The sequence below is a fragment of the Ambystoma mexicanum genome, chromosome 2p (genome assembly GCF_040938575.1).
Source record: "Ambystoma mexicanum isolate Mex_15411 chromosome 2p, UKY_AmexF1_1, whole genome shotgun sequence".
NCBI classification, from domain to species: Eukaryota; Metazoa; Chordata; class Amphibia; order Caudata; family Ambystomatidae; genus Ambystoma; species Ambystoma mexicanum.
In genome coordinates this window covers 1,059,714,249-1,059,740,876 of record NC_090923.1, presented here as the reverse complement: position 1 = coordinate 1,059,740,876, position 26,628 = coordinate 1,059,714,249, and the positions used below count along the sequence as shown (strand labels likewise).

Sequence of the window (26,628 nt, the reverse complement as noted above, 5' to 3'; positions counted from 1 at the left end):
GAAAGACCCTAGGTTGAAACACGTGTTGGTGTATTCTTGACATGAAAATGTGCATATACTTAATGTGCAATTGTAACACAGGTTTGTCTGCTCAACCTGGGCAGTCACTGCGATTTGACCAACGATACATTAAATTCAACCAACCGCAAGCATCCAACTGTGTCCAGTAGTTATTGGACAGTCATACCAGGGTACTACCATACCACTTGGCAACCACCATATCCAGCGCCATTCCAACCGAGGTTTCAAACCCAAATCCCTACCATCTTATCTCTACCTTCTCCTCTAACTTTCAGTATTACGCGGATGACACTCAGCTCTCTTTCAGGCTTCGTCAGCCTCATCTCCACTCTCGCACATTCCTGTATATCCTCGATTCGGGATTGGTGCGCCTCCAACGATCTCTGCCTTAATTCCAGTAATACTGAGAGCCTTCTCATTGGGACCCCTGCTCCCGCTTTCCCTCTCTCACTCTGGCTGCCCTCTTTGGGCCCTCTTCTTTTGCCTTTCGCGAGGCAAAAACCCTGGTGTCACCTTTGAATCCACTCTCGCCTTCTCTCCTCACATCACGGACCTTGCATGGAAGACCCACTACCAGCTGCACCTCCTCAGAGGTGTTCTTCCTTTTCTCAATTTCCCCCAGAAGCCCACTGTCTCCAGAGCCCTGGTTCTCTCTAGGCTGGACTATTGCAACAGCCTCTTTCTCAATCCCACCTCTGCAACTAATCCAGAACAGAACTGCAAGTCTTGTCCTTGGTCTCAAGCCTAGGGACCGTATCTCCCCAGCCCTGAAATCTATCTGCTGGCTCCTGGTGGCTGCAAGGATAAAGTACAAGACCCTCTGCACCATCCACAAGGCTTTCTGGGGCCGGGGCCCGCACTACATCTAACTGGCTCTGCCAAAACACCTTCCTTCTCAAGCCCTTCGCTCAGATGCCTCTAACTCTCTAGAGGGTCAGGCGCTTATCCAGGCAGAGAGTGGGGGCAGATCTCTCTCCTCTGCAGGTGGCTGCCTCTGGGATGGCCTCCCTGCCCCTCTCAAACCCGACCTGGACCACCTGAAGTTCCCAGGAGCAGCTCAAGACCTTCCTTTTTGCCTCTGCTTTCTCTCTCTTTCCCCTGCTGAACTACCCGTCTGCTGCGCTGACTGGTGGCCTGGCTACCAACAGAGTCTCACTGGGTACCAGGCTCCTCCACAACCAGTGACCCCTGCACTGCCTCCATGCCTACCGCGCACTTAGGGGCTGTACCTGTAACCCTACAGTCCCCTGCTTCCATGCACTTACTCAGAGCCGCGCTGCCATGGCTGGACTTACTCAGATTATATTCACATAAGGAAACCAGACCCTATACATTTTATCTTGTAGAAACACATATGGTGGTGTTGAGAAAGACTTATCCATGAAACCACAAACTTTTTTTCAACAATAAATCAACCTATATATATAAAAATATACATTTTTATTTTGAAATACACAATTTCTAACGCGATTTATAACGCGAAAACTAGGTTATACATACATTGCACATTTGATTGAAAAAAAAACTAAACATCAAAGACCTTTAAAAAAGTTTGTTGCGTTCTTCATATAACCCAACATGTTTCTGTCACATGACTTGTTAATGTCTGACATTCATCAGGGGGTTCTGTTTCTTAATTTCAATTCTGTAAAACTCAACCACTCGTATCCTGGTAGGGGTAACGCTTGTTGGAGATTCTTATTCAAGATCTAGAAAAAAACATGTAAAACATAGACACACTTATGAGCAGCTTGTTCTGACACCACTACGCAGTTTCGGGGCCATGAGTAAAATCATTTTGTCCCATTGTGAGTGTTCCCCCTCCCCCCCTCCGTTTTGAAGCAATAACCGGATTTCCATTTCATTAAATACACGTGTTTTACAACAGGGATACATATTGATGCCCTTACGTTCAAAGTTGTGTAACAGCTAAATGCATGGTAGCATTATGCCTGAATAAGACATGTTTTTTGTGAATTTGTTGTAATTTTTGGTTTAGATTATCTAAAGAAGCAAGACAGTAAAAGGTGGTTGATTTACTTCCAAGAAGATAATGTGTCCCCACATGGCCATGTAGCCCCGAAGCACGAAACAGTGTATGTGCTCTCAGAGGTATCTGTCTAGGCACTTTTTTAGGAATTAGAGGGTGGTGAATTTGGTATGGTTTGTGAATGAGGTGACAATGAATTTGTCTGTCGTCATTTTTTATTTTTATATGCAGTGTATCTACTTGATGCCCGTTGGATGGGGTTTTTGAGGAGTCGTTGAAATCCTATTTAAACAGATTTTCATTCTCCAGTAATGGATCTTTGGGACATGACATTTTCATTTTGAAGGTATTTTATAATAGATTTTCATGCTATTGTGTCCAGTTGGGACAGATAAAGGGTTTCCTATTAATTAAGAAATACCCAGCAATTACTGATGAATCAAGTTTGTGGAAAATGACAATCACGTGGTGGTGTCAGAACAAGCTGCTCATAAGTGTTTATATGTTTTTTTTCTAGATCTTGAATAAGAATCTCAAACAAGTGTTACACAAACCAGGATACGAGTGGTCGTGTTTCACAGAATTGAAATTAAGAAACAGAACCCCCTGATGAATGTCAGACATTAACAAGTCATGTGACAGAACCATGTTGGGTTATATGAAGAACGCAACAAATGTTTTTAAAGGTTTTTGATGTTTAGGTTGTTGGTTTTTTTTCAATTAAATGTGCAATGTATGTTGTCATATTTTGCATTTATGTGTTATATGTGATCGTCTTTTCTAACCTGGTTTTAGGGTTATAAATCTATTTTTTATTTATATATAAAAGAAATTGTACGAAATTGTGTATTTCAAAATAAAAATGTATATTTTTATATCTAGGTTGCTTTATTGTTGAAAACATGTATTTGGTTTCATGGACAAGTCTTTCTCAACACCACCATGTGTGTTTCAACAAGATAAAATGTATAGGGTCTGGTTTCTTTATATGAACATAATGTATGTTGTCGTGGTGTTCCCAGACAGTGGAAATCAGTAGATCTGTGTAATAGACCCTATTGAGGGGAACGCTTCTTTGGTTTTTTCATCTATATTAAATTTGCACTTACTCAGAGCAATGCTGCCCTGATTGCACATCCGCTTTCCCTCTCCCTGGCACTTCATCCTTATCCCCCCTGCACCTTGTGTTATTGCACTTGCATGATCTGAATGGCACAAGGCCTAGTAAGATAGTTTGTTTTGTCCTCCCTCTGTCTTCCCTCCCTTGTCTTGTCGCCCTAGAAACACTTGTGTACAGGCGCGTTATAAATTACTCATAGCATATAATGTTGAGGTGGTGGCCAGATCAATACAGGCCTTATCCATGGCAGCAATTCCTCCTTTCTGCCTCACACTATAACAGCATCCAACGGATCCGGATAAAAGTATGGATGGCCAGATTCACAAATTGTCTGAACGCTATTAAAAAGGCAGATGGCAGCCAAACGCTGCATGGTGCTACATCTAGCAGGAAACAATGTACACCAGAATATTTTTGACTCTGGCCAGCACAAGAAACAAAGATGGCTATGAGGCAGCTGGCAAATCTGCTGAGCACATACTTGAACCGCAAGTAAACCCGGGAGTTGAATGAAATTTTAGAGGGCTTCGGACTGTATCTTGAATAACTGGGACTACACAAAAGGGCACCCATTTCAGCCAACCTCCTTGCTGACATAATTGCAATGAAGGTGTTTTTTGGGGTGAATATTCTCAAGTTAATTGGATACAAAGGCTCAAAGATAACCCTTTACAACACAAGAAGGTGACTTGAAGATGGCGTATTGTAAGTAGGGCTGCACAAGAGCGCCAAAGACAAGGTAAGAAATCCACTTTTAATACATGTTAACTGTAAGAAATTAAACATTTGTGTGCAGATTTCCTTGTGGGGGAGTCGGTCAGGAATATTTGGGAACATGTGTTGCTGTATTTTGATGTGCACCTGTATTGTATGCCCTTTGAGGTTGGACCCTGTGCGGTCAAGTCTATTTGATCCAATGGGGGAAGAGGGGTGTTGGGGTGCGGGGGTTGAGTATGCTTGGGGCTAAGCAGCTGGCGGTGCGGTTGGGGCTTTTCTGCTTTTTCTCCTCAGGTCAGCCGTTCAGGAAGGTTCTGGTTTCATGGGATTGGGCTCATTGAATGATGCAGAGACTGGAGGCTCCTAGGCTGGGCTATGGACAACTTCTGTGTCAGTAGAGGGGTTCATAGCAACTTGGGAACACAGTTGCCTAGACTATGCCTGGAGGGCGAGCAGGTGGGTGCCTGGCTATGTTGGATGGAGGTTTCTTCTGGTCCACACTGCCTCTGAGTCGAACTTTGGTGTTGACTGTGGCCTTGCATGTGCTTCATGGGAGGTTTGTTTGCTGGATTGTGGCTGCATGCTCATTCCCCTACTGTGTGGTGCTGGTGGTCCTGTTGCCCATATGCGGCTTGTAGTCCAGGTTAGATGGTGAGAGCTCCCCTGGCCCAGGGTTGTTCTCTGTGCCAGCTGCCCATGTGGTCTGTTCTCATGCGGCCCGTCCTTTGCTCGCCTGCCCATATGGCCAGTTTGTGGATGATGGAGGAACTCTGTGTGAATTGGTGTGTTGGCAGCCACCAACTGCTTTCACGAAAAATGCTCCTGAGCAGAGGTATGAAGTACTATTTCTTTTTCCTACGTTCTTGCATGCTATCCATCTTTGTTGATTAGTCATACAGAAAGTACTCAATTCCCTTGTTTTGTGGTGTGCTTTGGGAGGAAAGGGGCTTCTCCCTTTGTAATTTCATACCTTGTTTGTATCGTTTGCCTGGGCCATTGGGTTCACAAACATGACACTTGAGGTTACACTGCTCATTCCGCATGTTGTGAGGAACCGGAGGGCATCCTTACTTCTTTTTTCCAGCATCCTCTGCTCAGGAGGCCAGGGAAAGGCCATTGCTCTTGGATCCCAAACCTGGGGGTGGAGATGCGAGGGAGGGAACCTGGGGAATGGGGAGAGGATGTCCTTGGGTGAAACATTGTACACCCCCACCCCATTCCCTTTTCAGGATGAAGCTTCTATCCAAACTGCCTTTATAGGTTACTGTGAACCCTTTCCCTTCCAAATGGCTTTCTGAAATGCCATTTTTATACTGGGTCGAGGAATATGCCAACTAGGAGGACACATCCTCATTTGGACGGGATCAACAAATATCAGCCTGTTCTTGATAATACAGACACATATCAACTTAATGCCAAATGGAGAAATAAAGAACTAGGAGCTATGCACACTTCCCTGCATTCACACCACTTTGATACTGAGACGAGGAAGAGGGCTTTTGAGGAGTTCAACTACAATAGCCAGGCATGTCCAACTAATAAGCTTCACCAAGGTCAGGCAATTAATGTAGAAGACTTGCAACTGCAACCTATTAATAAGCCCCAGGTGTATAAGTGCGAGAGAGAGAGAGAGAGCGACTGTGGAGGGAGAGACAGCCTGAAGCGAGGGACGTTGCATCTAGATGGATTTGGGAATATTAGCATGTACCACATTTACAAATGTGAATATTACCTTGCGCCACACTTTAATAGAATCATGAACCTTAGCCTGCGTCGCATCTAGACGGATTTGGGAATGTTAGCATGTACCACACTTAGAAATGTGAATATTAGCATGTACCACACTTAGACAGAACCGCGTACTTTAGCCTGTGTCGCATCTAGATGGATTTGGGAATATTAGCATGTACCACACTTACAAATGTGAATATTACCTTGTGCCACACTTAGATAGAATCACAAACCTTAGCCTGCGTCGCATCTGGATGGATTTGCGAATGCTAGCATGTGTCACACTTGGAGGAACAGTGAACATTGGCAAATACCACACTTAGATAGAATCGCGTACTTTAGCCTGCGTCGCACCCAGATGAACTTGTGAATATTAGCATATGTCCAACTTAGAAATGTGAATATTAGCATGTGCCACACACACTGACGGAAGTGGGAATGTTATCCTGCGCCACATCTAGACAGATTTGTGAATATTAGCAAGTGGCAGACTTAGACAGAATTTTAAAAGTTAGCCTACGTCACGTCTGGGGGAGATTGCTGGCAAGTGCCACACTTGGTTAAAGTTCTGAAAGTTAACAAGCAACACACTTAAAACTGAACACTAGCATGTGCCACATTGGGACACAGTGTGAATGTTAGCCTGTGCTGCATCTGGACGGACTTCTGAATGTTGGCATGTGCCACATCTAGACAGTATTTTGAATGTTAGCAAGCAGCACACTTGGATAGAATTGTGAAGACTAGTATCTGTCGCATCTAGATAGATCTGTGATTATTAGCATGTGCCACATTTAGACATAATGTGAATGTTGGCCTGCTTCTGGATGGGACTGCTGGTGTTGGCAAGTGCCACACCTGGTTAGACTTGTGAAAGCTAACAAGCAACACACTTGGAACTTTGAATATTAGCATGTGCCACATTCAGAAAGCGTGGTGAATGTTGGCCTGCATTGCATCTCGATTGGACTGTGGGTGTTGGCAAGTGCAACACTTGGATAGAATTGTGAGGGTTAGCAAGCAACACATTTAAGTTGTGAACATTAGCGTGGACCACATTGGATCGAGTTGAGAATGTTATCAAGTGCCACATTGGGATAGAATTGTGGATGCTGGCCCGCATCGCACAAAGATGGATTTCTGAATATTAGCAAGTGCATTAAATGCATTGTGATTCCTGGGCTTCTCTCTCACCCGGCAGGACTCTCAAGTCTGGATGTGGCCTCAGTCTCTGCCTGTCGCATGTTGAGGCCCAACTATTGTGGGGCCTGTACCTTTTTCCCCACTGTGCAGGACTCTCGCATCGGGGGATAGCCTCCATCCTTGCATGCTGTATCGTGAAATGTAGTTTATTGTGAAGCCCAGACCTCTTCATGACTTCCGAGGGGCACTTGGATCTAGGTGTGGCATACACATCTGTCCATGGTATGCTGATACAGAGCGTACAATGGGACCGAGGCTTTTCCACCCCATGCAGGATTCTCGAAATCTAGCCATTTAGCTATACTGTGAAGATTCGCTTGAAATATATAACCGACAAACCAAAAAGCTCAAACTTTCTGCATACTTAACTCACTCAAAGACTCACACAACCATCTCTCGCACAGCAAGCTGCACGCACTTCACCACACCGCAACAACACACAAGCCGCCCCAACAGCACACGAGTAATGACATCGATCTGATACTTGCACCAAAGCTCAGCGCACAGCGTATACCTACATGAAGCTGCCAACAGAACACCACCCCTCTCACTATCCTACTCCCTCTTCACCTCGCTATCCCATCCCGCCTTCTCCTTTGCAGGTCCACCAGAGCTCCTGGGACCAACTCTGTTGGTGATGGTGCGCGGTACAAATACCTTTTAACATTAACATATGGAAGAGGAGTGGGCTGTAGAGGAGCCGGCTGGAGGAAAGCAGGGGAGTGTGAGGGAGACACCAGGGCCAAGACTAGGCTGTGAGAGGATCGGGACTCCTGCCAGCCATCCCACCTGATGCCCACAGCAGGAGCTGTGGGCCACCAAAGCCTCCAAGGTTCTAACGGCCACTGAAGGGGCGAGAGAGGCTCTTGAGGACTCTTGCCGTGGAAGAGCGGGGCTGCAAACTACCCCGAATAGCAAGCGCTGCCCGCTGGGGATCCGGCGGGAAGGCGGAGCAAAGAGTTAACCAAGATGCCCGAAGGAGCGAACTCTTACCGGTGAGTGCAGCAAAGGGAACATTTGCACCGGGGTGCTCCGCTGCTGGGAGACGGGCATACCAGAATGCCGAACGAACGGAGTCTTATTGCACATGCTACAGAAGGTCAAATTAGATGACTGTGAATAAGCTACCAAGTATAATAAGTACTTTTAAAAGGTGCAACAATCCGTATTGAATACCAAAGTGACTGAAAGATATGATGAACATGTTCATAAAGCAAATGAAGTACTTTTGAAAGGTGCAAAGAGCATTACTGAATACCTAATTAACTGAAGGATGTTTTGAGTATGTTTTGAATACAGCGGCCAAAGCAAAGCATTATGAGCATTTATGAAGGAAGTTAAAGCAAGGTGGTGTGAAGGAACAACATACCCCAGAGTGAATTGTTTGATATACCAGTTGTGGCAAAGCCTAGAAGACTGCCAAGGTAAAAAGGGCTGAAAACCCACAGAGTAAATTGCATGCGATTCTAATTGTGGCAAGGTCTAGAAAACTGCCAAGGAGAAAAGGGTTAATTATCCCGGACTGAACTGTATGAGGTACAAGGTGTGGCAAAGCCAAAAATACTGCCAAGAAGAATGTGAAATAAGTATTGATCCAAGATACAAGACTACAGGTTGAGAGAGAAAAAAATCTGTGTTGGCTAGAACCTGAAGACTACAGAAGTACAGCAAAGTACACAGTGTTATCGGTTGTGTTAACCTGTAATGGGGGGACCGCATGGTCCGACAACTGCACCTAGACCGAACGGCCCCACTAGGAGTGAACAAGGAGTTGAACTGGTATGATTTTGAGCCAGAGGATTTGAACTGACCTTTGGGTTTTGCAAGCTGAAAGAGTTGGCGTCTTAGGGAAAGATCACCTGAGATTTTATGAACTGTGTTGTACCCTTGTGGAAGGGATCCCCGAGGACTTTGTGGAACTGTTTTGAACTCTGGAAAGGGGAAGCTGAGAGAAAGCCAAAGAGTTTGTAGAAGCATGGAACTTTACTTTTGAACACTATTTATGTTGCTGCTAACATCCCTACATGTTGCATAGATTTAGGTGTGGTGGCTAAGTATAGGTTTTGGACACAGATAGACTTGTACACTTTCTGCATATGATGTATAGAGCAGCCTGGTCCTGGATCGTCATGCAGGTCTGAAGGTTACCTGTGTTTTGCCCTACTGCAGTGACTCTACAGTAAATATACTAATTCCGTTCAAGAAAGGGGAGTTACTGGGCAGAGTCATGGGATGCATTTTTGGCATGATTTATTCAAGTGCAGTCAAAGGGAAGCGGAACGTGACAATTATATACTAGTATAGTATGCTGAGCATTATCATCTTATCTGTGGAGGTACCAGTTCTGGGAGATAGATTGATGTCTACCTTTGCAGTGTGTTTTTGTGCTATGCCTCTTCTAGCCTAGTGTAATGTATGCATGGAGGAGGGACGAAGTGGGCTGTGGTTGCGCTGTCGAGAGGGAAGGGGCAGCACAGTGACACTTAGTTGTTTCATCTGCCCTCTGGCTCACCCGCCTTTCCTTTTTTTTTAAATTATGCTCTCAGCCATTCCACCCAGAACAAATCGAACCACTAACACCATGCCAGTTTGCATACACTCAGCCTTTCTTCGGTTTTATAAACAGAAGACCACCCATATACTCAACCACTACCTCCCCACCCTACCCCCAGGAACTGGAAGTTCCTTTAGCTAATAATCACACCTACCTCCTACTTCCCTTTACGTCCCTCCCTATCATTATACTGGTTTTCCCACCTCCTATCCCAACGCAGATCAGTATCTTTGTACTCCCTACCCTCCTGTTCTTTCCATTTTCTGCTCCCTGGCGTCAATGTCATTTTAAGTCTGGCCCTAAGCATTTCGCATCCTTCTGCACCAGTACATGCAGACTAAGTTCTGCACTGCCTTTTTCTAGCCATTTGCACCCATTTGTCGGGAGTTAATTGACTTTCGCAATTTACTGTCCACACCAAAATCAAGGTACAACTCCCTCACACACCACCATCTGCATCCCCTCCAGTCTCCATTTGCCATGGATCAACACATTTATTAACCTACATTATTCAGACTGGCTAGTCTGGCCTTAAACAAAGGCCATCTTCTTTTACGCTTTCCCTGTACCATAAAAGGCAATCGCATATAGTACCCCCATTATCTCTTACAGCCCCATTGTCTCTTACAGCATGCCTACTTTTATGATCAGAAAATAGCACCAGATGCATTTAAACATAGCACTCTACATCACCTTCTCCCCTGCCATTTCATGTGCTCGCCCCACCTTGAAGGGTATATCAATGTTTATCTTCCATAGAACTCGGACTTGAGGATGGACTTGCCTGGTCACCTGGGGCACCAAATCAATGTGCTTTGAAATGTGTAACATGTATATAGCCATAAATAATTAAATGCACCCCTACATATGCCTTTATTGCTTGTAAACCCTGCCTGGAAGCAGCACCCTAGCACACGGAATGAAATGGAGTAGTGAAGAGCGTGAGTGACCCCTGAATGTGGGACATTGCACAGGAGGCTAGTGCTGTTTCTGTGCAGAAGGGAAGGTGCATGTGTGGTGGTCTCGCTTGACAAGATGTGAATCACACATTTTCTCTCGAATATTTTACACATTGCACATGAATGCAGTTGTGTCTTGGTGCTCATTTGTACACCTTCCCATACAGTGTGTGTTTGGAATCCTACACTCCTATGTGTTGAAAGTTCATTAATACTGGATTTTTCCAATGATTTAAATGGTCTTTAAATCCTCTTTAAATACAGGAAATCCAATTGTATTCAGTGTATTGCATTTGGCTTGCTTTTGGCTTAATGCACACACAATATGTTAATTAGCAATCCTTGTTGGTAAAAATCCAGAAGTAATGCAATCCCCAAATAATCCTTTAAAAATCCAAAAGCAGTGTAATCCCCAAATAATCCTTTAAAAATCCCAAAGCAGTGCCATCCCCAAATGATCCTTTAAAAATCCATAAGCAATGCAATCCCCAAATAATCCTTTAATAATATATAGGCATTTTTTTGGTTTATGAACTGGAAAAAAGGGACAATGTATTTTAGGAGTTTGAATACAAGAACAATGTTAACTATAATCCTGAAAAGAAACCCCCTAAAAGTGAGTTGGGCCCGAAAATTAGCAGAAAGATAATGGGCAGGATCACTGTGGCTTGCTGCCCGTTTCAGAGAGTTTTATTTTGAAATGCTTTTAGACTGCTGCCTCCATTAGAACCATAGCGATTACACTCATTAGGTCTTAGTAGTCATTTGTGTAAAATGGCCATAAAAGTCGAGCAAGGTTAATGGGATGTTATCTATATTTTGAAAAAAGGACTGTTTGTTTTTCTTCATTTTATTTAATAAAAAAGAGGCACAATGAGGTTCAACCTGCAACTGTGTACATAGCACACAAGTATGACTGTAGCAATACCAGAAAGGAAGTGCTTTACAATTTGTAGACATGAATGAATTAACACTATTACTGAAGGTTAGAGCCTGTGGTAAGACGGAATCTATATGCAATGGAATTCCCTCCCAGGAATGGGAGGAGGGTAGCCCAGTACCCACAGAGGGGATGGTATGATTGGGAGGAATAGGAGACTAGTGCCAGTCCCAAGAGCAGGGAACCAGAGTAGCCAAAACAGGGAGCAAGGTGGAGGGGACGCAGAACCAGCCACGGGATCAAGGGAGTCCGGTGGGCACCCAAACCAGTAAGCAATAGCGAGGGGAATCCCAGAACCAGCAAGGGAGTCAGGTGGGACCTTAAGCCCAGTCCAGAGAGCAAGGGAGTCAGGTGGGGACCTAGAACCAGCCCAGAGAGCAGAGGAGTCCGGGCGGAACCAGCCCAGTGAGCAACAGCAAGGGGGAACCCAGAACCAGCCAGGGTGTCAGATGGACACCCAGGCCCGGCCCAGAGGGCAAGGGAGTCAGGTGTGGACCCAGAACCAGCCCGGCCCAAAGAGCAAAGGAGTTAGGTGGGGATCCAGCCCAGGGAGCAAGAGCGAGGGGGAACCCAGAACTAGACAGGGAGTCAGTTTGGGACCCAGGCTCAGCCCAGAGATATGTGTTTACACCCTCTGTCCCAACAGGCCATCACCACCCTCTCTGGTCCCCCCGTGTTGTTCCCTTGTGCAACCCCCACCCCCCTTCCTGCACACAGGAGTCTGTCCTGATACATTCTGGTTTCACCATCACCGTCTTGTGGCCAATGCTGGATTTTACTTTTATGGACTTCATTGATTCACGGTGCGCCACCCTTTCTCAACTCTCATGCTGGATTTTCTTTGCATCTTGTACTCATGGTGGCCCTGAATCATGCTGTTCCAGCTTCATCTTTTATCCTGTCTTGCAACATTATGTGTTACTACTGACTTCTGCAATTGTATTCGCTCTCCTCTCTTGCTTCTCCACTCTTTTTGACTGCTTGCTCTCTGTTCTCTCCTCCCCTCTCCCTTTTCCCATCTCCTCCCCTACTCCCCTTACTTTCTTCTATGCACTTACTCTATCAGAATTATCCCAGGACCTACTATGATAGCAACGTCATCAGTCGCTCCTCTATCCCCTTACTGTTGCCCCCCTTCCTCCAGCACTATCTGAAACATTGTCCGGCCTAGTACGATAGTCACTTGTTTTGTTCCTCCCCTCCCTTTCTGCACCCCTCTCCTTCACCTTTTGTTTTCCTCCGGCTCTACCAGAAATTTCATCAGGCCTAGTACGGTAGTCGCCTGCCTGTTTCCATTTCCTTCTCACTCTCCCCCTCCCTTCCTTGTCTTAGAACTTAGCACTTAGGACGAGGTGAGGATGACTGACCGCATATGGAGGAGAGTTGTAGGGCAGGTTTTGTGAAGGAGGCGGAGTGGAAGAGGGTCTGCAGTGGGAGTGTGCTTGCAAGACGTGTAAAGAGAGGTTAGTGTAAGGAGTGTATGTGAGAAGATTGATGCAGACCGCAGGGAATCGCATGAGTAGTGGAGTTGGAGAGGAGTGCTTGTAATAGAAGTAGGGGGAGTGGTAGTAATGGGAGGAGGGAGAGTGTTACTAATAGGAGTAGAGAAGTGGAGGCGGGAGGCAGGAGGAGTGAAACATCTGAGGGACAGAGGATTGGTGGGAGAAGTGATGTCATCAGAGGTAAAGGTTTGTGTGATGTCACTTCAGCTAACCCAGGCATTTTGTCGAAATGATTTCCCTGCATCCTGGAGTAATGCAATCCATCCTGAACTCATAACAGAATCCTCCTGTGGTAGATTATCATCACGCACCTGACTGTGAACTAATTATAAACTCTTGCTGGAGTAATTATTGCGATTTACTCTAAAGTAATTTCATTTAAATTATTTGGGTCGGTTTCAGATGATTTCTAGAACCTGCTATGCACCTCTTCAGGATGTAGTCATAGGATGACTTCAGAATTATTCCAGGAATAGCTTCCTTTCGTACTTGGGAAGGTATTTACCAAGCAACAACCACCACAATGCAAACAACCCCACCAAATCCCTACAATTGGCAAAACCAGTAGAGGGTGGTAGCCAGTGAGCCACAGGAAGCAGCTGCTGCTACCCCAGTCTCTGTCCAGTGTGGCAGCCATGTTTGGATACGGCTCATGAAAGAACCCTAAAATGACCACCCATTCTTGTCTGTCCATGACCCCCACATGAGTGCCGTAATGGACACACCACTCGTTTGCAGCGATTACTTATGGTAAGGGAGAACTAGACAGTAGCCTGACATACTGTGACTGGCTTTTCATGCTTGAGCAATAGTGACCTTCAAAATAATTTGCCATTCCATTTTAAACCCTGCTAAACGTTCTGATATTAATTTAAACACTCGCGTGAACTCCGAGAGCTGTAACCAGACCAAAAAAGTGGGGGTTGGGAAGAAACAGAAAAGAGAAACATCTCTTTTACAGCTTTAGGATATATAAATAAAATGTCTCAGTGACTGGACAGACGGAGGTGCCTCGTTACATTGTATTAGGTAAGTGAAACACGCACACACGCACTTACTTGCTAATTGTTGGTTGTGGGAACTCCGAGGTCAAGTCCTGGGACACCATATTAGTAATGACATTTGTAATTGTTATCCAAGTTAAAGGTGACAGGTGTAATTATTCCCCAATTCAATGGTGCCCCAATTATTGACCTCAGACCATCGTCTATGTATTTAACGTATCCTGTTTTACGTCGTCCAGTCGTCCGTGCAGAAAACTCGTGAAGAGCCTTTGCTCTGTTTTAAATCATTATCCTTTTTCAATTACCTTGTTCCTTGCGGCCAGTACATTCAAATTCTGCGAGGCTATGTACAAGATATCAGAGGGACCGTTTAACCAGCAAAAAGCATTCGCTGAGCTCGAATGCATGATCGCCGCAGCAAAGACGTGGGCAGAAGGCCAAACGTCTCACTTTACTAGTAGTTGAGCGTTTCGATATCAGAGAAGGGTGGGTGTCGTCTGGGCCCGTCTAGGACTCCTATTCATGATCTGCGTGCCAGCATTACGTGTTGCCAGGATACATTTCAAGTGCGATCGGTGGAAAAGAACGCTGCCAACTCGCTGTCACTCCCAGATCAAGCTTCCGTGTGCATAACTCTTTAGTTTTGACAATTGGGTGGCACTTCAGAGCTACTTATCAGCCAAAACGAATGCACTGGAGGAAAGCTGGGAGTCAGATGGTATGTGAGAATGGACACACAGCTTGTAGATGTTGTTTGATATTTACCCACCCATTGATTGCCAATGGCCATTCTAATTCCTTTGGCCATTACCACCCAGTATCTGCACCTCCGAGTCCCACCCAGAACACCCCCGACCTCCCCTGGCTCGTTTTGGGGAGGGTCAGACTGGAGCAAACATTGGCTTGGTGTCATATCTAGTGATTCTCCCCATACGCGAGGATAGTCCAACGTTCCACATTTGAATGCCATTGAGTGCACTCAGGAAAGTGACAGTTGGCTGTTTCCTCAAACGACTATTTACTCTCCAGCTGCCAGTTGTGGGTCCCGCATGGCATCTTATATTCTATAATACTTATATGATAATAAACGAGGTACCATTCTACACTTACCTGGTCTGGCGCTTCTATTACAGCATTTGTGGCAACGAGGAATGAAGAAGAAGGAAGACCCTTTGCGGTGAAGAAAGGTCTGGTAGTGGAGTGAAGAGTCAGGACCCTTGTTGGGGTTAGCTCCACTGTACCTCCTTGCCTGGTGTGACCCATTAAGGAGAATCCTCACTGGTGATCGCATACGGTTTGTTTGCCGGTGGCAGTGGCGGCGAGTGCCCTCACACATCAGGGCATCTGCTGGTGGCTGGTGTTGGGGCTGGTATTTAGCCTAGTTGGAAGCCTCCTGTGACCAGAGCCTTGGTGGGGGATCAAGAGGTGGGTGGCGTCGAGGGTGGGCACCCAAGTCATTTTGGTGCTGGTGCCTCTGAGCCAGTGGGATGAGCGCGGGATTCCCTGATCCTCGTCGCTTACAAGTGGCTGTGGCAGTGAGGGCTGGAGTGAGGATGTTTTCAGCGCCACAATGCCTAAGGACTGCTTTGCGCTTTATAAATGCTAATAAATAAATTCCTCTGGTGCAGGCTGCAGTTCTTGGCGAGCAGAGCTTGTGCTGGGGCTGGGGCTCGGAAGGTGGGGGCATTGTTCCTTGGCACAAATATTTTGAAAAGCTTGGGGGGCTGTGGGCGTCGTCTCAGTGCTTCCCGGGTGAAGCGTTGTGCATTGACATGTACAGGAAGGTGTCGGCCTGAGAGGAGGAGGAGGAGGGCTGCGTTATGGGAGCACGTACATATGGTTACACCCACAACAACGCTGCTCAGCACTTCAACTGTGTGGCTGAATAAGCGCTGTGAGTAGTGCTGTGAGCCGTTTTTACTACAGTGAAGTTTTCAGACTGATCCATCTGGACCCATGCAGTGCCAGTTTAAAATCGGGCAAGATCAGTAAGGTGCAGCTTAATTATGATGATTATTATTTATTTCTAACGCGCCGTAGTCATCGGGGCACGGAGAAGAGATCAAGAAAAAACCTGCAACAGTGTGATAAGAAAGAAGAATCATAAGGATACATCAGACTTAAGAGAATAAGACAGTTTTCAAGCTGGTAGACTTCTTTCACAAGGCAAATTCACCAGCAACCTATTCCATGCAATTGCCGCTTTTACAGGGTATGACCTTTCTTTCCCCCTAGCTCGGCAGGATCTAAGATGTCTCATTTGCATGGAATCTTTTGATCTGGTGTCTCTAGCTGAAGTTTGGACAGTGATACGCGTTTTGAGATATTTAGGGGCATCACCAAACAAGCATTTATGAGTCCAATATATTAATTTTGAACTCCTATTCTTGCTTCTACAGGAAGCCAGTGTATATCTCTTCTATGCTGTGAAATATGCTCATGTTTTGACATACTTAAGCTTAACAACCTTAACGCGGATGATAGTGGGACATTGTCCTGCCAGGTACAGGTGTTGGTTTCAGCAAATGCTCAGTGCTGTTATATGATCCTTGGAAGCAAGTACCATATTCATCATGGTTTAGTTTCCTGTTTTCCGTTTAGGTGGCAGTGGGACATCGTCCTGCCAGGTACTTTTAGGTATTAGTTTCAGCACATTTTTAGTGCTCTATATTTCTTTTGACCATTTTGCCAAGATATATTCCACTGTTATATATGTAGATGACAATGGGACAGCATCCTGCAAGGTACTTTTAGTTTTTGGGTTCAGAAACACTGACAGTATTTGACAATTTTTTCTTCAGAGTTGGTTGCAATCTTGTTGGGGATATTGGTGCAAGTGGGAGGTCGCTACTGAAGGAGTCGGGATCCTGCCACCCCACCTGCCCTCCCATCAAGTTCATGACAAGACGGGAGGCCAGAAAACACCACAATCACCCATTCTATTTCAGACGAATCACAAGCGCACCAATGATTGACAAATGCATTGAGAGGTATCCCCTCATTCAGCCATACCGACATGGCACAGTGCAAATCTACCCATGTGTGGATGAAAGGACGCAGGTCATGGTCAGAGACATCTGTATGGATAGCCTGGACTAAGCACCAAGAACTATGTAACAAATGGTGTGTATCTAGTAAGGAGAAGACAACCCCTTATTCAGGTCTATTGCCAAACCTACTGTTCCCTACTGTCTAGGATCGCTGGGATAAATATCTTAAAATATATAAAGAGAACAGAAAAAATTAAACATTCAAACAAATCACAAAACAGGGTCAAAGGGAATAAACACGATATTGCCAAACCAAAAACACCAATTCTATAGAAAAAATATTCGCAATTCCATTTTTATTATTGTTTTAGACATATAATGCTAAAAATGTCTAAACACAATTAGACATCCCTTAAAACCAGGTAAAACACGATCAATTACAAACAGAATACAAATATAGAAATCAAAAAACGAATAAACATACAAAACTAACCAATTAACACAAAAAACACAAGTTTTTTCATATTTTTTTTTACACAAATAGATTTGTTGCAGTTCAACCAAAAAGACCCAATATGTTTCTGTCTAATGACTAATAGATGTCCGACATTCATCAGGGGTAGTGTGTTCTCTTACTCCAAGAAATAAGAGTCCATGTTGATCCTGGTCAAGGTGAGTTTTAATAGACAATCTACAAAAAACATTGGTACTGTTAATACCACAAAAAAAAACTCATAGGCAACAAAACATTTATAGACAGAAACGTGTCTATTCCCTTGGACCCTCTTGTGATTTGTTTGAATGTTTAATTGTTTCTGTTCTCTGTATATATTCTAAGCACCAAGAAGCCATGTTGCTGACGTCGTTAGAGACACCATGATATAGCAGCGTTAGACATGAAGCACACATGCCAATCGCACTTCGCGACACAAACTCACACTCGAATACATGCAGAACACGATCGTACAGTTCTATAGTTAGAGGACAAACACATATAAATACTGTCATTGCTTTTATTATTTTGCCATTAGCCAAATGCAGAAACTGCAAAGCACAAGAGATCCTGAGCAGAGCTTGCAGATGCTTAAACGTGAATAACCTTTGGGGCTGCAGGAGCGCCTATGGGAACTGACAGAGCCAAGTGTGACTAATCTTTGGAGAATATAGTATAGCATGAACCCTGTAGAAACCGCATTATAAGGTTTAGGCAAATTACAGCAGGCCTCAGGCCTCTGAGCAAGGAGCGAGCTGTGCTGATTCAGGCTGGACAGAGAGCAAGACGTGCGAGACAGGACCCGCAGCAAAGGTCGTGAGATACGGATGACATTCCAATCCCCAGACGACATAGGGACAAGCTGCAGAAAAAGGGAATCCATCCTCATAATTCGGACCTGCAGAGCTCGATTTCGTGGTCTCCGAACACATGATACAGCTGAAGCAGACAGTGATGGTGAGAAAGGAGAACCGATCCCAGGTACAAGTATGCAGCAGTATGCAACAAGTGTAGCGCCAAGCAGGAGAATATCTCATGAGGCAAACGTGGTGCACACAAGTTACAATACAGGCACATAATCATTCTTATCACCATGAAAAGGAACACAGTGAGCTGAGAACTGTATCGGGTTTTAGGCATGGAATATCAGCTCTAGCCAATCACATTTTAGTACCCTAAGGGTGGGTAGCAATGGGCAGGAGCCAATGGTAGTTCCACTACTCTGCAACAATGTAGTAAGTTGGATTTTGGGGACGGGACAGGCCAGCCACCTGACATGGAAGAGCCAGTAGAATAACACGCATTGGTACCCGTATAGGTCATCAGCTCCAATCCCACACCGCAAATGGTTTTTGGAGAACGGCCTGAGTAATGACAGAGTAATGACGCATTTGTTGAACAAAAGTGGCCTGCGCGACATTTTCTGTGTGACATGCTGGAATTTCTTGGAGTTCTTGTATCGAGCCCTGTTGGTTTTTGCTGTAATAAACCACAGTTTGAACTTGCTGTTGATTCAGTCCTCTGTGTATTCTGGGGGAGGATGTTGGGCCCTTCAAGTCCGCAAACTTCCAGTATCCCTCTGGCATCCCTAGGTGTTCTCCCCAACACTCCTTCCTGGACCTGTGGGAGTGTACCTTGCTTTATGGGTGGCATTTAATCTGGTTCATTTTGGGGTGCATTTGTCGGTTTGCCGTATTGTGTTACTCAAAATATATTTTCACCATGCAGAATTTGGATCCACCTCCCAAGTTTCTGGCTACCCTATGGGAGCCGCCTGTTCCATGGGAGGACTGGAAGGATTTATTTAAATTTTATTTTGTGGCATCAGGGTTCAAGAGGTTCTCTGATAAAAGGACATTCTCAACACTCGTGTGCTGTGTGGTAGCAGAGGCTGTCGGGGTGAGAAAAAAATTACCTGATGTGCAGGTGGGTGATGGTGAAGATGGTGGGAGTGGTGATGGTGATGGATTGTATGGTAAAGTCCTGAGGAAGCCAGAAGCTCCGTATAGGAAGCAAGGGTTTGGTGAAACAGTGGATTCTTTTGTAGCTGATTTACGGGGGCTGATGGCATCATGTGAGTTTACGGGAAGAGAGGATGAGTACATCTGTGACCAACTGATGATGCACACATCCAATCCTAAGAATCAAGAGCGGCTTTGACAGGCAAAGAACACCCCTCTATTGAAGGCGTTAACTATAGCCAAGGGTATGGAACTCACAAGTAGCTGTTTAAAAGAGGTGAATGCTAAAAGTGGGAAGGTCAGTGTAAATGCTGTCAACACCACTGGGGGAAATGGAGAGTGACAGGGATGAGGCTAAGGTGTGTGTGGTAAAAAGGTTTGGTAAACTTGTTGGCAGTAGTCAAGGTTCACGACATATGGTGCATAAGGGACATTGTCCAAGGTGTAGGCTTGAGAGGCATGCACCTAATCCCAAAGAGTGGACTGCTATGAGAGGGAAATGCAAGAACTGTGGCAGAATGGGTCATTTTGCCAGGCTGCACAAATTCCACAGCAATGTCTCTGAGGGAGAGGCAAGCATAAAGTGTGTAAAAGGAGAAACAAAATTGTCCACATTGTGGGGGAAGTAGGTGATGATGAGGAGGGAGAGTATGCTCCTCACAAGGTGGGAATTATTGTGGCTGGGTCTGCAATTTAAGCATTTGCAGATTCAGTTTCTCCCTCCACTATCATTTTGGAGGACAAATATAGGGATATCTGGAGTGGAAAGTGTCACACTTTACACACATCGGATATTCGACCCAAGGTGTATGGGGGGAGTAAGATTGACATCCAGGCAGGGCTCAAGTCAAGGGTACATGAGGTTGGACGGAGTCCCCCCACTTTGTTCAGGAATCCCCCACATTTTCTCAGCGAGCACCTTGATATGCTAATTTCTGGTGACACCACATTCAATTGGTATGTTAATGTGTCCCTCCTCTTTTTTTTTAGGACTTGACCCCTGCATCCTGGCTTTTCTCTGGTGTGATGTTGCATATAGGGAGAGACAAATTCATGCTAAAGTGTATGTGGCCGCCAAAGGAGATTGTTGGGGTAGAAGCATCAGGGTAAGCTGGGGTTGGAATTACACCCTGCAAAAGAGTTGCAAGTGGGAGCGGTGGGTAAAGAAAAGTCTGAAATATTCATGGACAAGGTGGGACGGAGATTCAAAAATGTATTCCAGAAGAGGATAGGTAAATTACGTGGTTATTGCCACACAATTCAGCTGGTTGAAAATGCTAGGCCATGGGTGCACAAAGTGAGGAATCTTCCTTTGTGGGTGAGAGAAAAGGTCAGGGCGGAGCTGCATGGTTTGTGTCATCGAACCTATTGAGTGTAGTGAGTGGTTATCTCCTATTGTCAGTGCCTTAAGTGGCACTACAAAATGAGCCGGGCTCATCAAGGGGGCGTGGCCTAATGGTGGGGGCCCTGCTGGCCCTGTAGGCCACACCCAATGACGAGCCGCGGCTCAATGGGCCACTAGCACCCCTGCCAGGCATCCTTTTCTAGAGATCAGCACCCTCTCTCCATGGGGGAGAGGGTGCTGATCTCTGCATTTATTTTCTATAGGCTTGCCTGGTAGGGGACAGCCCCTCGTCTATTCAGCCTTAATAGTGGTGCTGCCCCTCGCCAGCTGGGTAGGGGCAGCGTCACCATTAAGGCTGAAAGGGTGAGGCCGCTGGAAGCTGAGGCCGTTTTCCTGAAGAATGAAACTCCTGCGAGTTTCAGCCTTAAGGAAAACGGTCTCAGCTTCCAGCGGCCTCACGTTTTCTCCATAATGGTGGTGCTGGCCCACGGGCATCTCCTGCTTAAAGGGATGCCTCGCAGGTGCGGTGCCACCATTATGGCTGAAAGGCATTTTTTTTCTTAAGCCTGAAGCTTTCGCACACGAGCGAGAGCTTCAGGCTTAAAAAAAAAATCTCTTCGTGTAGTGGCTGGGGCTGGCAGGGGAGATTAGTGGGCCCCGGCAGGGCCCCGCCTCATAAAGAAATTTTGGAGCCTGCCGGGGCCGAGCTCCGGTAGGCCCCGGCCCACTTAAAGCCCTGGCCCACTTAAAGCCCTGCCTATTGTCATTACCTAACGCCCAGATGGTCGGATAAGTTTATGCATTGTTCTGAGGGATTTGAATCGCAATATATTAGTTAACAGATACCCATTACCTAAAGTCAGTGAAATGCTCACTACCATGGAAGAAGCAGAGTGGTATTCTACGCTCGACCTTTCATTGGCGTACCACCAGGTTGATCTGCACCATTCTTCAAGAGTGCTCACAGCATTTACACACAGATGGGAGAGTATCAATTCACGATACTCTCTTTTGGTTTGGCATCAGCATCTGTTGTTTTTCAGAAGATCATAGAGGATTTATTGAAAGATGTTCCTGGAGTTAGACGCTTCCAGGACGATATCCTAGTGGTAGCAAAATCTGAGCTACATCATGATACAAGAGTACATGAGGTTTTGAGAAGGCTTGAAGGGGAAGGATTAACTGTAAAGAAGGATAAGTCCCATTTTCAGGACTATCAGGTGTCATTCTTGGATCATAGATTATCTGGTAAAGGACTGGAGACTCTCCTTGAAATGGTTGATTCTATATTGGAGATTAGATCGTCATCTATTAAGGGTGAAGTGAGGTCATTCCTGGGTCTTATGGCATTTCATGCCAAATTTGTTGAACATTTTTCGGCGAATAGTTCTGTATTAAAAGACCTGTTAAAAGTGAAGTCAGTGTTTGTTTGGGGGGATGAAGGAAAAGAGATGTTCAGAAGGATGAAACGAGAGGTAGCTAATGTGCCTATATTCCACAGGTTCAATCTATCGGCAGAAACTAAGATTACTGTGGATGCATGCGCCCGGGGTCTGGGTATTGTTCTAAATCCATCTAGGAAAGGTGTGGAGATGCCGGTAGCATTTGCATCACATTCCCTTACAGCAACAGAATCTAGGTATTCCACCATTGAGCGCAAGAGTTTGGCGTGCTATTCGGCCTCAAACTATTTCAAAACATATGTGTGGGATATTCCCTATGTCCTAAGAAGCGATCATAAACCCTTGGCAAATTTGTTCACCACAAGAAGTTCTGAGTTAGCCACACACAAGGATAGCAAGGTAATTGTCTGCTTTGCAGGGATTTAACTTTGTAGTCCAGTTTGTGCCAATACGTTGTAATCCAGTCGCTGATTGTTTGTCAAGCTCTCCCACGTTAGGGCCTCAACAGGTTGGAGTGGTGGGCAATTAATGGATTGCAAAGGTGGTGAATACAGTAGACAGCGCATTCTCCAAAGAGACTTGGCTGGAAGGCATTGAAGGAGACTTGGAGTTGAAAGAAGCTAGGTCAGGGCGTAAACATTTTGACAGGTGGTCACGCCCCCTGCTTCTGGTCTTAGTACATCCCCCTTTTGATATGCTTTGATATAAACTTAATATACATTTGATATAAAAAAGGATATACAAAATGTTTATCAATTTTATATCAAACGTATATTGGCTATAAAGTGGTTTTGATCTAAAGTGAATATACGTTTTTTTATATAAAATCTATAGATGGGAGCAGCACTTGCTGATGTTGAGAGTGAAGTGAGCTCTGAAGACAGGTACTTTGAATCTAGGGTTTCAAAGAATGATGTACTGATTACTTCACAGAGGGGTTCCGCCTGGTGTAAGTACATGTAGATTTTATATCAAATTGATAATCCCCCAAAGGGTTTTTTATAGCAATGTTATTGTACCTCAATAATTGTTATACACATTTTATATATTTCAAGAATCCCAAGAATGTTTGATATCAATTTTTATCTAAAGGGACGGCCCTAAGGGTGAGATGGCGTGAGATGGAGGGGGGCTTACAACCCTGATATATAGCCTATGTGGTAGGCCTAGGAAACATGGGCGCTCTTTCAGCTTTCCAGGGGCTATCCAGGAAACGACCATTATGAACAGCTACAGGGGAAAACGCCCCCTGGAAGCCCTGGGGGTTCTGAGGAAAATGATTCCCCTTATTGTATGATGGGGGTGATGAGCTGGAAGATCAGTAGGACTTGATGGCGGAACACGAGACCAGTGAGCTCGGTGAACACATGTCTGCCCTCTCTGTCGGCAGCGAGCCGCCATTCACCGTTAGTTATGCGACGCTCTGTTGGAGACTGCATTCAAAACATTAATGAGCATGTGCCCATGACAGTTGCTAATCTGGAAATGGCAACCTGGAATGGTGATGGCATGGTAGCGGTGCGACCATCCGCGGCCGATGTGGGTTCTAAAGACAGTATATGAATCTATGGTTCTGCAGGCAGCCATGACCCTGGGGAGTGACTTCCCCCCACTGGAGCATTGGGAAAAACGGGGGTCCAAGCGCATTGGCTATTGGACAGCCTGTTATATCCGGTGGGTATATTTTAAAACGAGCGTTGGTATTTTGTAGTGCGTAAGAACTAACTATAGTAAACACCATGTATCTTTGTTTTGTTTACGGTCTCTAACTGATAAAGTGGACGCCGTTGAGGAAAGCGATGCTGTAGCAGAAACTATCAATATTTAGTGTTTGCTGCTCAACCCAAATTGAAAACCCAGGCTGTAGCGATAATAACATGTGTAAGGCTTGTGTTTTGGTAATGGAGACCGGCAGCGTTAAAGATGACACGGTCAAATCCAGTGTGACTTGCATTGATATTCTGGCCATGCAAGATTTTATGGCCATAGTGGTGAAAACATGTTTAAAGCAACACTTTCACAGATGGTGCCCAGGACATAAAATTGATGATCTCCGCCAGGATCCTTATGAGTGTTTGGAAATATCTTATATGCATAATTTGCTGCGTAAATTATGCCACTATTGAGCTCTCAACACCTTGTAGAAATGAAGCGAGTGACACAGCCGCTAACACAGCTAAGGTTTGGTGTAGGGATGGAACAATGCATTTTTTAAAACATGGGCTATACAATCAGCGCGTAACCCCCTTTTAAAAATGAAGAAGTTTAGGCGGGGTGGCTGATGTGTGTTGGAAGCATCGTTGAGAAAACAGTTCGCAAGTACCAGGATGAAGCATGTCAAAGACAGTATGGTAGAAAAACGTGCATGGGGCCCCATAAACTGACCTACGAGGATTGAGGCTGTAGATGTTTTCATATGTATTTGTGCTTATTTGCAGGAAATAAAAAATGAACACCTGTTGGAAAGCGATTAATTTAATGTGAAACCTGCCGTTGGATGTGTATGATTATTGCTGAATTACTTAAGGAACATTTGAGTACTATATGTCCAAGGCTGCTGTGTTATATGGAAGCACCAACAGAGATATATACAGAAGGGAATGTAACAATCTTTGATGCATCACAAACATATGCGTCATCACTAGCCACCCGCGAATGGACAACTACTGGCAAAAGCACCACAAAGAGGTTTTTTTGCTATTTAAGGTCACCGGTTGGCCCCTCATTGTGATTGAAGGCAGCCAACCTGCAACAGAGTTTTTGATGCATTAAAGGACACTGGCTGTTTGACAGGGAACTTTACACATTTTTGTCAACCCTTTCTCTATTATGTAAGTTTGCTTATCGACGCAGTGAAATACAGTGTGCCTATGAAGTAATTGCTGATACATCGGAATTTGTAGCCGATCTGATCGTCGTGCAGCATCTGCTAACCCAAACTATTGTGAATAAAATCTGAATAAAAATGGCTGTTTTAAATGTGAATAAAAATGTGTTGTTTATAAAAACTGATTGTGTCCTTATATTGAGCGTTTATGTGGCAAACATGTCTGGCCTGAAGATGCCAAAAATATACTGAGACAAAGGGCCGTTAAGAGCTTGTAACATGAACTGTGAAAATAAAAAAACATTTTTGAAAACAACATCAGAGTTTTAGCTTGTGTCTTAACTTACACAGTGGGATTAAAAACTGTTTCTCTAAACTACACCACAGCCTAGCACTATACGTATGAATGAATAAAATAAACTTTAAAAATGAACAAGGGATCTGTGTTAATATACATAATGAATAGGCCTGCATAATAAAGAGCCAGACCATATCAATTGTAAAAATATTTGTTTAGATAAAAGACATATTTAGTACAGAAAGAAAAACATTTAATGCAAAAGAAAAAATAAACATGCACATTCAAATACTCTATACTCAGACAAACAGCTAGAAGAACATGTCACTTACGTGGCATAGATGATATAGAGATAGCGAGATGGCAGGGGCGCTGTGGAATAGTGGAAGGGCTGGTAAAGATTAACAAAAAATATTTACTAGCCATAGGGGTGCGTCAATCTGCCCGGCACCAGTGTTCTTTTATCAAACGCAACACTGAGCTTCTTTTGTAGAGTGACAGTGCTAATAGCCCAATGTTTTTTATCACACGCTATTCCCAGATGTTTAACGATGATGGACTGTGGGGTGTTGCAATCTTTTATACAAAAAGATGAGTGTACCAACTCTTTCAAACTATCAAAATGTATTGTGGCTGTGTTGTTAACAATTAACGTTCTACCTTTTACTTTAATGCTGATGGTTCCTAGAGTGCGTAGAGGCATATGTTTTGGGGCCAGCAGATGCAAACTCCACAAATTATTCTTCAGAAGCTAGCTCAGAAATTAGATCCCCTAGATAATTGCCGGTGGGCGGGTTGACAAAAATAATGCTATCGGTATCTTGATGCAGAAACTGCTCTTGTATTTCTTTCGTCACACCAAACAGTTTTAAGCATGCATGAGCGGTTGTGAACGCTGCTATGAACATGTTTGTGTTATTTGAAGACGTTGGATATTCCATGGCGTAGCGCCAGCACAGAAGCGCTGTTTCATCTTTTCATTGTCTATGAACATGCAGCTGCTTACATCATAAGAATTATCAACTAGATAGGCGTGAAGCACATCAGGGGCTGTGATGGCGCATGTGTTGGGCAAACTTACCCGGCATAATTTTGCTAACAGCCGTCGAGAGGGGTTGTCCTCCATGTGTTCCATATGCAAGTGTATGCCCTGATGTTTATGATCATCATCAATGTGAGCCCACTCCATGAACCACTGCATAGCCGTCCAACCAATATTGTCCATAGCGTTTTTCACCACAGCGAGTTAGGGGGTGCTGTTGGGTGATGTCTATTTCTGAAATGTATAAGAGCCACTGAATAGACTACGTCGATTTACATTTTTGAAAATTGAATTTTATTGGTATTTTCAATATAACAGTACACACTTTGAATGAGCACTGCTTTCCTATAACACCCCCCCCCACTCTAAATCTCATCCCGTTGACTAACATCAGTCTGTGGGCAGGAGTTCGTGTTTGCGGACCAAGTAGTGTCCATACGTTAATTCCCCTACCTCTCTGGAACATTTCCCCCCCTCCGACTCTCCTGTAGGCCCGTTGCACCTTGTACCCTCCCCCTCCCCCATGCA

The 26,628-nt window shown here is 44.8% G+C and overlaps 1 long non-coding RNA gene across 1 annotated transcript in view; it reads left to right on the top strand.

Annotated features, from left to right (window-relative positions):
* LOC138567105 (uncharacterized) overlaps positions 1–24,941 on the top strand; it is a 70,983-nt gene extending 46,042 nt beyond the window's left edge. The window contains exon 2 of the long non-coding RNA XR_011302102.1: positions 24,372–24,941. This is a non-coding gene — a long non-coding RNA (uncharacterized lncRNA). The remainder of the gene's footprint in view (positions 1–24,371) is intronic.
* The last annotated feature ends 1,687 nt before the right edge of the window (positions 24,942–26,628 follow it).